At 29.5% G+C, this 12345-nt stretch overlaps 1 long non-coding RNA gene across 1 annotated transcript; it reads right to left on the bottom strand.

Annotated features, from left to right (window-relative positions):
* Nucleotides 1–2215: 2215 nt before the first annotated feature.
* LOC114371449 lies at nucleotides 2216–2585 on the bottom strand. Its single transcript, XR_003658049.1, has 2 exons — nucleotides 2545–2585; nucleotides 2216–2463 (listed from the first exon to the last, which is right to left on the bottom strand). It is a non-coding gene; the product is annotated as an uncharacterized LOC114371449 (long non-coding RNA).
* Between the last annotated feature and the right edge of the window lie 9760 nt (nucleotides 2586–12345).

Below are 12345 nucleotides of genomic sequence, written 5' to 3'. Positions count from 1 at the left end.
TATCATGTCCACACTTTAACATCTCATAACATCACATCAACCGTCTCATAACATTCCCAATGATATTCATAAGGTACAACATACACATGTTCATGAAATTTAACCATAATATTCTCCAACACTTAATAATTTTTGGAATCATACTATAACTCTCTACAATATTATTTACATAAATTATTAATATAAATAACTACCTCTATATCTATAAACTAGCATACATCATATTGAATCACAAATTTTAAAGTAAGCATTCAATGCACAAATTCTAAATAATTATATGAACACTTTGGTCAGTTTCAATTATGATATTAATTTTTTTAAAATTATATATAAAAACCTAAACAGCAAGAAAAAGAGAAAATACAAAATCAATATCTTTCTAAATTTCTCCTTACTTTATTTCATCAATTCATATTAATTAGAAAAAGTACTCGATTTATAGGGTTTACGCTCAACACAATAGCATATCAATTTCACAAAAATTGGTCTGTCAAACATATATAATTTACTGTAATAATTATAAGGATAAAATGAAAATTGCAAAAACACCCCAAAACTCATTCCAATTGATATCTCTAAGGATCCCTACACATGTTCTCACTAATTCCCAATTGTGAATAACTCATCCCTTACCTCTAAGCGGACTCACGTGTCTTCAGCCAGCGATAGTAGCATCTCTAGCGGTTCCCTGAGATCCCTCCAGTTATTCCCCCGATTGCTTCGATAGAATTCCCAAACGTCAGAGAGACGGAGAAGAGATTGAAGCCTCCACTTGTACTGTCTTCATGTGATTCCTTTTTATCCCTCCATGTATAATATCTCGCAAATCCCAACGATGAAATTGTGCGAAATTGAATTTAAAACAACATATCCAAATTTCATGAAAATCCAACGGATAACGAAACCGGGATCATAATTTTACTGAGACTGTTTTGGGTTACTACGGGAAAGGAAAAGGCTAAAATGCAAAAGATATTTCTCTCAGCTCAAACACGATATCAAAATTCCCAACGGTGAGAATTCTTGGAATTGAGCTGCGAACGTAGTGCTCAAATTTCACGACGATCCAATGGTGACTAAGTCCGAGATCGTTGTTTTTCTGAAATAGATTAGGTGACCTGCGGGAAAAAGAGAGGGTTTTGGGAGAATAGAGAAGAAACGAAATTGTGAGGCAGAGGAGAATGAGGAGTCAGTCTGAAAACTGACCTAACATGTTGCTATTTATAACTAGGGGCATTTATGACCTATTATTTACTCTATTTATTTATTTATTATTTATTATTTTATAAAACAAACTTTATTTTATTCTCTATCAAACAAATAAATAAAATACCTTTTTTATTTTCTCTCAAATCATTATTTTAATTAATAATTATATCTCCTTATTTATTTATTTATAAAATCTCATCATTTTTTTAAAACTCTATTTATTTATAAATAACAATCTTTTTTTAATCTAGTTTACGAAAATTGGGATGTTACACATTGTGTCTAGCAACAAAAGATTTGAAGAATTCTGATCTTCACTATTAGAAAATATGCTTTCTACATCGGTTATTTATGACTTTCAACATCGGTTTTTGAACCGATGTTGAAAGTACCGACGTTGATAGTATTATCATTAACATCGGTTTTTGAAAAACCAATGTTAACGTAAAATTACCAACATCGGTTATATAAATAACCGATGTTGCTAATATGAATTACACCCAGAAAATGTATATTAATGTTGAAAGTTAACATCAGTTTTTTAAAAAAACCGATATTAACAAATGTGTTATTGTTGACAGTTAACATCGGTTTTTTAAAAAAACCAATGTTAACGAATGTGTTATTATTGACAGTTAACATCGGTTTTTTAAAAAGACCGATGTTAACGTGGGTTAACATCGGTTTTTATAAAACACCGATGTTAACGGATGTGTTACTATTGAATTTTAACATCGGTTTTTTCAAAAAACCGATGTTAACGAATGTGTTACTATTGAATTTTAACATCGGTTTTTTCAAAAAACCGATGTTAACGAATGTGTTGCTATTGACAGTTAACATCCGTTTTTTATAAAAAGTCGATGTTAACCCACATTAACATCGGTTTTAATAAAAAACCGATGTTATTTTCAGGATTTTTTTTTAAATAATGTCTCTGTTTTTACAAAAAAACCAAAATTTAACCTGTAAATTTAAAATCAGACCAAACAGCACACAACATATATCATTTGCATTCTATTTTCAAATAGATTTTAGCAAAAAACTAGCTATCAACAAAGGTTGTTCAATGTTAAGATGAAACAACAATTATAAAAAATGTAATGCAAAGTACGTAAACTAATTAATTAACCTAAAGTTACATAGTTGCCTAACATCCTATGTTTGATTTCTAACTTTTAGATAATAATGTGCCCACTGTATGCGAAGTGCCTTGAATCTCTCTGCTTCCAATGGTCTAACTTCATTAAAATACTGCATGATCAAATAAAAAAATAAATTAATAATGTAATAATAATTATAAAAAAACCAAATTTGTTTGTAATAAACAATTACCATCTCCCAATTATTCCTGAAAGATCCTAAGATTATCGTGGACATCCAGCGCATCACGTAGTAGCCACATTCAGTGATTCCTTTTTGTCTATTACACTAAATACATAATGAAATTTGGATATTAATTAAACGTTAACTACAATTAGTGTACACACACATAAAATATATATAAGTAGAACTTTTATTTAAATCACGTACCTTAATAACAATCCACCTAGCAGCAGCCTTGGATTTCGGTTGTGGAGTATCATCAAGTCCTTTCAAAGCACTAGTGTTGAATATGAGGAACATTAAACTATTGATGTTGCTGAGTTATGCCAATGAAAATGTATTGAAAACAATACTGACCTGTTAATTATTCCCTTAAGGTAGTTGTCTGGCCTGTTATGTAAAGAACAAAACCAGACAACTAGGTTTTCCTTAGGCAGAATGACGACCATTTTCCAATATCCGCGGCAGTAGAGACGAATATGGGTTATTGTAGTAGTATAGATTATTTAAATTCAATTATTGTGTTTGACTTACCCATTCAGGTAGGCTCCAAGGTAAACATCTCGTTTTGAACTCTGTATCCAACTCTTGATGTAACTTTCGGATTCAAATTGTGATTGCCCAGATCTCTGAATGGACTGTGGCTCGAGGAATCCATACACATCAGAATTCCCCGCTCGCACACTTGTCTCAGTCAGATGGCTGTGTTGTTAAGTCAAAGTTAATTATGTATGAATTTAAAACAATTACTTTGGTAATTAATAGTAATCTAAAATGACTTACAGAATCCACAACTGTATAACAGATATGCTGAGACATTGACCATCGTGTGCAATTTCAGAGAGATCTTCGTGCTTTATATACAACGGGAAGTTTTGATTAAACACCCCGAATACGGTAGCATCCCACATAACCTGGAGCGGCTTCAAAAACAGTTGTGGGATGGTCAATGTCATCAGGTACAGGGGATCATCGACCTCTTCATCTGGGATTTTTGGAGGTTTTGCTGGAGACACAGCTGCCTGTTGATAAAACATAGTTAATTAGCAAGTTTTGATTACAGTGAATAAATTAATTGAAAAAAAATAAACATATAATCAGAGTAAAATACATGTTCTAATAAACGCTTCACAAGATGTGTTGGCCAAGCAAGGAATGTGTTAAGTGCCTGCCCCACTAAGGTAACCTCGTCAATGGGTACAGGAATGAGAGTCTCTGCATCTTTAATCTCCTCAACACCAACCTTGACTTGGCCATGCAACAAAGGGATGTTGTGAAATGTTGTGGATTCCACATAAAGTCTTCCTAGGGCAACCAGGCGGGAAGGATTTTCTTCAATATATAGCCCGCATTTGTTTGAGTCACCCGTCCCTGGATCATTCCCTGAGGGTGCAACGCAACTCTCCTTTGTGCTGACACGAGGACCTGAGGGACCAACCTCTGGCTCTGGAGGTAGTGCAAGTCCCTGTGATTGCATCTGAGACTGAAACTGGGACTGCATTTGGCTAAAGGATTTCATCTTTCGAGTCACTTTTTCTGTGATTGACTCCTCCAGTTGGTCTCTAATTTGTTGGGTAAGCTGTTCTAGGTCTTCAGGAGGCATGGAGGAAGAACTACGAGACGTTCGTGAAGTCGATCCAAAGTATTGCTTTATGGTGACACCGGCTCCAACAGCACGAACACGGCCAGGGTGTTCTGGTCGTCCAATGGCAGCAGTCAGGATATCCTGACATCCATGGGGGACGAATGATCCCTGTGACGCCTGCTCGTCCAAAGAAATAACTCGGTCATACTCTCAAAGTTATTATGGGCTGATGCGACTTTCATTCATCCAACTTCGATCCATCTAAGTAATAACTCGGTCATACTCTCAAAGTTATTCGATGCATGAAAATCTCACTTTTTTATTAAAGGTGTGTCCCTATCCCATTCGGGAAGACCGTCTTTTATGGTAGCTTCATACATCATGGTTAATTCTATTTTGTTAAATTTGACAAAATTTTGGCAGCATTTCGCATTGGTCTCCAAGTACACGACATGAAATCGGTGAAATTAATTTCCCGATAATCAAGTATGCACTCAGAGAACAACTAGAAATGCATTACCAAAATTTCATCAAATTAAACAAAATAATTTTAACCTTAACACATGAATCTACCATAAAAATATCAGTCTCCCCAAATTGTCCAAACGGACAATTCAAGATTGAATACAATGATTAATGCAAACTGTCCACAAGAATCATTGTATCCAATCTCAAACGGGAATCTAAGGTTCACTCATCATGAACACAATTTGTATAACATATATCAATTGTCATTAATGGCAGTGAACACGTAATAAAAATATTCATTGGTAACAAACATTTGTACCTGTGATGATGAGCAGCACGATCCAAAATGAAAGCAAGAATCAAAGAAATAACTGAATGAACACCTACATAAGACAATTTTGTGTATGATAAAAAAAAGAGTAAGATTAAGTATAACAAGCGCTCAGAAGATACGAGAACAATTTATTCTAAATTATATAAAAAAACTGTCTTACTTCTTTCTCTTTTCGGATATATATATATATATATATACACACACACACACACACACACACACAACTTCTATTACCTCTCAGAAGATCACAGAACTGCACTGTGGGCAGGCCCAGTCACAGGGTCCCCCACTTTCTTTATGGCTTCAAACGTTGTGCCATCCACTAGTTCCCTGTCATTGAATCAGAGACTTGTGTCTTAATTACTATCTACAACTATTCTCAGCAACTCTCTAATAAAGAAGGGTATTCGATCGTAAGTACTAAATTAGTCCAGATAAAATATTTACTACATATGAGTCAAGTCATGTTATTGCATGTCTCATTAGAAAATGACATGACATGAGTTTAATTTAATTATAACGAGAAGTGTTAAAAACCTATATATTTTTTTAAAGCATTCTTTTAATCAAATTTTTTATAACGAGTTAAACCTTATTGAAAATATAAACTGCTCTGCTCTGTCTCCGTGTGACACAATTTTCATTATTCATATAACCAAACTCATCCAATAATAGTAGTACACTCGATCGGAACATAAATAACAAAAGGGTAGTAGTAGGAATTCAGAATACTATTAAGTTATAAGATGAATCTCAGAAAATTAATAAAATAATAAGATATGAGAAAAGTGTGTTGGTCTGGTTTTGGTAATATTACGACTTTAGTAGAAACGTAACTAGTACTACTACATCCTCGTGTCATTAAATCAACATTCTATTAAATTAAATAAAAAAATTGAAAACTGTTCAGATATACTTTTTGACATTTTTATTTTAAATATAAATATTAAAAAATAATCTGTATTAATTAGAATTCATGTAAAATTTCATTCAATAATATAAACGTCAAATAATAATATATATCCGTATGATACAAGGTATTGTTTTTTCAATGCATTTATTATTAGACTATTTTTATTATTATTTTACTTAATAAAAAATAGAAGTCATAAACTATATATATATATGAAGATGACATGCAATGAACCTACTCATTATATTCCTTTCCTTTCTTGTAATTATTGCTAATCTTATATATCTATATTCAAACAAGCTCGTGACTGCTTTCATTCTTAAATTTAACTGATTAGAAACTTTTTTTTTCCAGGAAGAGCTGCCATATGGTATTGGTTTACAACATTTATATATATATATATATATATATATATATATATATATATATATATATATATGAATACTTTTTTAACTTTGTAGCAAGAGTTTATTAACTTCATTTTTCCTCCAATAGTTCAGCATATTTGAAAAAATTAAAGCTAGGGTAGAACCAAAATATTTAGTCAGGATCACATATATGACAAAAAAAATATATATATAGAAATGGGCAGAAACATTTTCTTTTACTATTATAGTGTGTCAACTATTATTAAAATTGGTAACAAAAAATTCTTGCCGTACCCACAGTTTCATAAAACTCTTTTACTTGCAACCATCCCCTAGTTTCCTTCATCCTCTAAAAACAAACTATCTCATTAAAAAAAAAACGAAACACCCAAATCAAAAAGCAATTGTTCATGCTTCTTGGTTCCTTTTGGAAGCAAATTAAAACAACTTTCAAACCATCAGCTTAACCAGGTTTATGAGAAAGTGTGCTTCTCGTTTTCGCTTTCATTGCCAAAAAAACGTGAAAAAAGTGAATTGTTTGAATGTTTCTCTTACGAGTGAGAGAACTTGAAGAATTTGAGAATCACTGAATCAGATCCAATTTCGTGGCGGTGAAAAATTGAAATGAAACAAAAAAATAATAAACTAAGAGGCAGTGACAGTCAGGGCCATACCTTCGATGATTTTTCTACTGCGTTTTGCTTCTTCGTTTAGCGTTCTTTTCAAAAACGGCAAGGCTATACTGCGTTTCACTTTCTTCTCTCTTTCATCTTTGTCTCTGAGTGGCGAAAGAGGGAGTGGAAAATCTGAACGAATGAACTGAAACGCCTCTGGGATGTCAAGAAATAACTTATATAGTGTGTACGGCGGTGAGGACCCTTTGAACTTTGAAAGAGTTTACCGGTTCACCGGCTTAGCTGGTTGTAGCCAACTCGCTAGAGTATTAAGTGAGTGACCTCACTTTTTCTTTTTCTTTCGTTTTGGTGCGTAAAAAGTGGGAAAAAAGCCAATGCAACACACACGCTGAGTTTATGAATTATGATTAAAAAAAAACTGATTTGATTGATAGAATACAAGGGATACAAAATTTTAAATGTGATTAAATTTTTATTGAAAAATAATCCTATAATCATCCAAAGAATTAAAATTTATAAGAATATCTTAAAATGATAATTAAATTATGGTGATATCAAATTTTAAAAAAAAAACGAAACTGTTGTTTGATTGGGTCCTCTTGTAACGTTGGTTTGGTCCTATGCAGCATCACCTTCCCAGCTTGGTAACTCTTAATTAATGCGAAAGTTTGTCGAAAATAATTTTATTATAATGTTTCTAGTTTTTTTTTTCTTTGTAATTAAGTAATTAATATATTAAAGTCAAGATGAAAATATTTGAGTATTATTCGAGTTTAATTTTTAATAGAAATAATTATTAATTAGACTTAATTATTGTTTGATTGAAATTTGAATTAACCATAATTTTTTTCTGATAAAAGAAAGAATTATAAAAATAATGATAAAAATTCTCTTTTTATGGTTGAAATTAGAAGAAGGAACGAATATCGTAGCTTTGTGTACCAAAAAATTCTCAGTTAGTGGAATGCTCTCCGAAGCCAAGTAGAAAAAATAGCTATGAACTGTGATAGTGGGCAATGCTGAATTATTGGTCTGTAATTGGACAAACCGAAAGTTAATGTAATCTTAATAATAAAAGGATCCTTATTTACATTAATGTCATGACAAACCGAAATAAATATTTTATCCTTAATATTAAAATAATCATATTAAATAAATTAAATAAATTTTTATTTTAATAATACTTATTTCAAAAATGAAAGAAATCCCTACATATTTTACGACCTCTATTTCAAACATATTAAAAAAAAGAAAACTAAAAAGTCACCGGCCCAACGACTTCTAAAAAAAATCAGATTTCATAATAAAGTCAAAGAAATTTGGACCAACAATGTTTTTTTCATCTACAAGATCCAAATCCAAAATCTTACTTTAACTCACTACTATTTGGACCAACAATTTATCGATATACAACTTAATATTTGATTTATTTTTCTATAATCAAAGTTTTCAAATAAAAATTAAAAAAAATCAGGAATACATGGATACTTATGTTTTTTTTTTATATATCTAATCAATATCTCTTATTTATCTCTTCATATCTCAAATTTCATTACCTATAACATTTATACTTTATTTTTTTACTTTTCTTTCTCTCTCAGTAGGTATTGTTAGCATATTAGGTATTTATCAATAATTTTTTTATTCTTTATGGTATACTTCCTCATTTGTTCCTAAAAATATAAGATTATTTTTAAAAAAATCCTTAAATACAAGGCATAGTGCATTTTAATTATTAACAATTATTTTTTATATAATAAATTGTAAATTTTTTCTATTTTAAATAATCATCATAATTAAAATTTTTGACTCTATAAAGCTCAATATAATTTTAAAAATTTGGATCTTTTTGAGCAAATCATTATAATGTTGATTAATTTTCATGGGATATAATCACATTTTTTAAAATATGTATCTTTTTAACGGCATGTATTAGGTATTATGCAAGAATCATATCTTAAATTAATTTTTAGAATTTTTTTATAAATAACAATGATTTTATATTTATTCTAAAATATGTCCATTGAAATAAATTATTTTATCGGTCAAAGAGATCTGACTAAACAATTATTTTTTTTGTCTTTTCTTGGTTGAATAGTTATTATATATTTTTATGTTTAATTTTTAAGAATAAAAAAAATTAATCAATCCGACCCTACACTTACTTGGGTAGTAGTCACATACTACATTTGGACATTTGCGGTAGACCGATCTTTAACAAAAAAAAAGTTACGCAAGATTTTAATTTCTATAAAGAAACCATTTAATTTTTTTATATCATTCATTAGTTAAAATTTATTATTACTACAATTTTTAGGATATCTAACATGAGAAAAAAAATTGTACATAATAATTTATTATTAAATATTAGTGTAAAAAATTAAATTATTAACATACACTATTTACTCTTTTTTTTAGTAGCATCCACTATTTACTCTTAACACAATGCATTTGGTAATAACCAAAATATTAAATTTCACCTCCATTTGTATATTGGTCATTTAAGCAGTGAAGAAAAAACTTTGCTTAGTCAAATGATAAAAAATATGACAAAGTCTGGTCAAATTTTGTTGATTAAATAATAATAAAATTAAAATTACGAAATTCATTTTAAAAATGTAGTTTAATTTTTAAATGTTTACCTTTTGAATTTATAATTGTTTCTTAATTATTATATTTTTTTTAATTAAAATATAATTAATAACGCAATATATGATTTTTTTAAAAATATATAAATAATTAAAAAAAAATTATATTAACATCGGTTTTTTGGAAAACTGATGTTAACGTATGATACGTTAACATCAGTTTTTCAAAAACCGATGTTAACGTGTATGCATTAACATCGGTTTTTTGAAAAACCGATGTTAACATATCATACGTTAACATCGATTTTTTAAAAACCGATGTTAACATCATTAGTTAACATCGGTTTTTATAAAACTGATGTTAACGTGTATGCATTAACATTGGTTTTTTGGAAAACCGATGTTAACATATTATACGTTAACATCGGTTTTTTAAAAACCGATGTTAACATCATTAGTTAACATCGGTTTTTATAAAACTGATGTTAACGTGTATGCATTAACATCGATTTTTTGGAAAACCGATGTTAAGAATGATACTTTATTTACAAATATGCCACCGCATTTAACTTAACATCGGTTTTGTACAAAACCGATGTTAATAAGCCGATGTTAAAACTGCTTTTTGTAGTAGTGCTTGTAAGCTCCTCCAATTGCTCCCTCATTTATTGCTCATTTTGTATTAATGAACATGTGCTCTGTTGTTTGTCATTGACTTACAAGAGCAATTTGAAAGAGTAATCAGAATGGTCCACTAATCTATTTGTAAAGAATATCATTAAATAGGCTGAGTAAGAAAAAAAATCAAAGAGGAATAGTGAATGAGATCTGAAAGAGAATAGTAGAAGACGCAAGTTATGTCACGCAAAAATCGCTTCCAAATTCACAACAAAAACACTTATTACAACAAAGAAGAACACAATTGAAATGAATGAACAAAGAATCATAGATTTACTCAATCATTGGAAGCACGAACAGCAGAAATGGTTAAATCGAACGAGAATAGGGATATTGGAAAATAAGAATGCGCGATTGAAGCAATGAGAAGAGAATCATAGCATTCATATTTAATGGAGAATAAAATATATCAAAATAAAGAGTTACGAGAGAGAGACCTGAAAGTGTGAACGAGAAGGGTTGAAGAGAGTTGAGAAAATGTGTGAAGAGGAGGAAAAAAATTTCTGCAACTCCAACGAGAGAGAGAAACCACTATTTTTGCTGTACGGACAAGAAACTTTTATTTATTTGGTTGGCTTTGAAGGAAACCCATTACTTTTTCTCAACAATTCCTTTCTGGAGGATTGGTTTGCAAGCCTGGAACCGCACATAATTTGAAACATTCACCTCACTTTTTTCTTTATCTACCTTTTTTAATTATTTCCTTTTCTTGTAGTGTTTTGTTCTTTATTAATATGTAGTAGCTTAGCTAGCTATAGCTTCCTTAGTTTCTAATTGTCCATCTATAAATTTTTGTTTTTGTTTAAATGGTGTGTATCTTCTATTAAATGTAATCTTATTTGAATTAAATAGAATTGTTCTACGGGCAAGAAACTTTTATTTTATATTTTGAATATTTCGTATTAAATAATTTAGAAATCTATATATTTTCTCACTATTTTATTTTTATCTTCATTTTTTTAAAAGCTTCTCTCTTTCTATTTATTTAATCAAACAAATATTAATATTATCAAATCATTTAAATGTCTTTCGCGATTTTTTTTGCCTATATTGTGCTTTTGTCTACATCAAATAATGATTGATACAAGCGGTTGAGTTTTACCTATATTAGTCAGTTGTAGGTAAAAGTATTTTTGAGATTTACCTACACTAATTCATGTCTGTAGGAAAAAAGTGTTCGTAAGCATAGGTTATTTTTCTTGTAGTGGTACCAATGGACTGTAGGTACAAGTTTTATAGGATTTTACCAACACCAAGTAATTGTAGGTATAAGTTTTTTGAAATTTTACCAACACTAAGCATTTGTAAGTAGAAGTTATTTTGACTTTTATCTACACCAAATAATAGTAAGTACATATTTTTGAATTTTACCTATGACAAACAACTGTAGGTATAAGTATTTTTTGACTTTTACCTACACTAATTTATGTGAGTAGGCAAAAGCCTCCGTAGGCATATGTCATTTTCTTGTAGATGTGAAAAGCTTATTAATGCAAAAGGTATTATGGATTGGACTGGATCTTGTAAAATAGACTATTACTTCTAATTTGAGTTTTGTAAAAAGGATTGAAGGGAGTATTAATTATCAAAGTGTTTTTATTTATTCTAATAATAAATATTAATAAATTATACATGTGTAATGCTTCTCGTAAAATGCTAGCTAGTTATTATATTATCGAGACACAATTTTTCCTGTACTTATAATTTTTCTTTTTGAGATGTGATTATATTTTTGTACCCCATACTCTATACCAAGTAATCTTATACTATGTTTGGTAAAGAGAAAATAAATAAGAGGAAAATAAATTGGTAGGAAAGGAATAAAGAAGAAAGAAATATATAAGAAATATAATTTTTTAAAGGATATAATAAATATAACAAAAATATGAATTTGTTTGGTTTAAAACAAATAGAAGAGAAATAATAAAGTAAAATAAATTTTTTATGTTATTTGATTTGAAAAAAAAGAAAAAAATATTAAACACAATATAATTTTTATACTTTATTTTTTTTGTTGTCTCAATGAAAATCATGTGGATTTTATAATCCATTCACTATTAAAAAAATTGTGTTTTATGATGCAAATTTTAAGACAATTATGCAGAACCATCTTAGAATGTCACATGGTGGCAATTTTGTAAATACAAGTTTGTTAAACAAAAACAGTTTTACAAAAAACGTCTTGGAAACTACCATTCTATGACGATTTTACGTAAAATTGTCTTAAGTTAATGTTTTTAA

Source organism: Glycine soja, chromosome 2, assembly GCF_004193775.1.
Source record: "Glycine soja cultivar W05 chromosome 2, ASM419377v2, whole genome shotgun sequence".
NCBI classification, from domain to species: domain Eukaryota; kingdom Viridiplantae; phylum Streptophyta; class Magnoliopsida; order Fabales; family Fabaceae; genus Glycine; species Glycine soja.
Note: the sequence above shows the minus strand (reverse complement) of the source record. Positions and strands in the feature narration are given on the sequence as shown.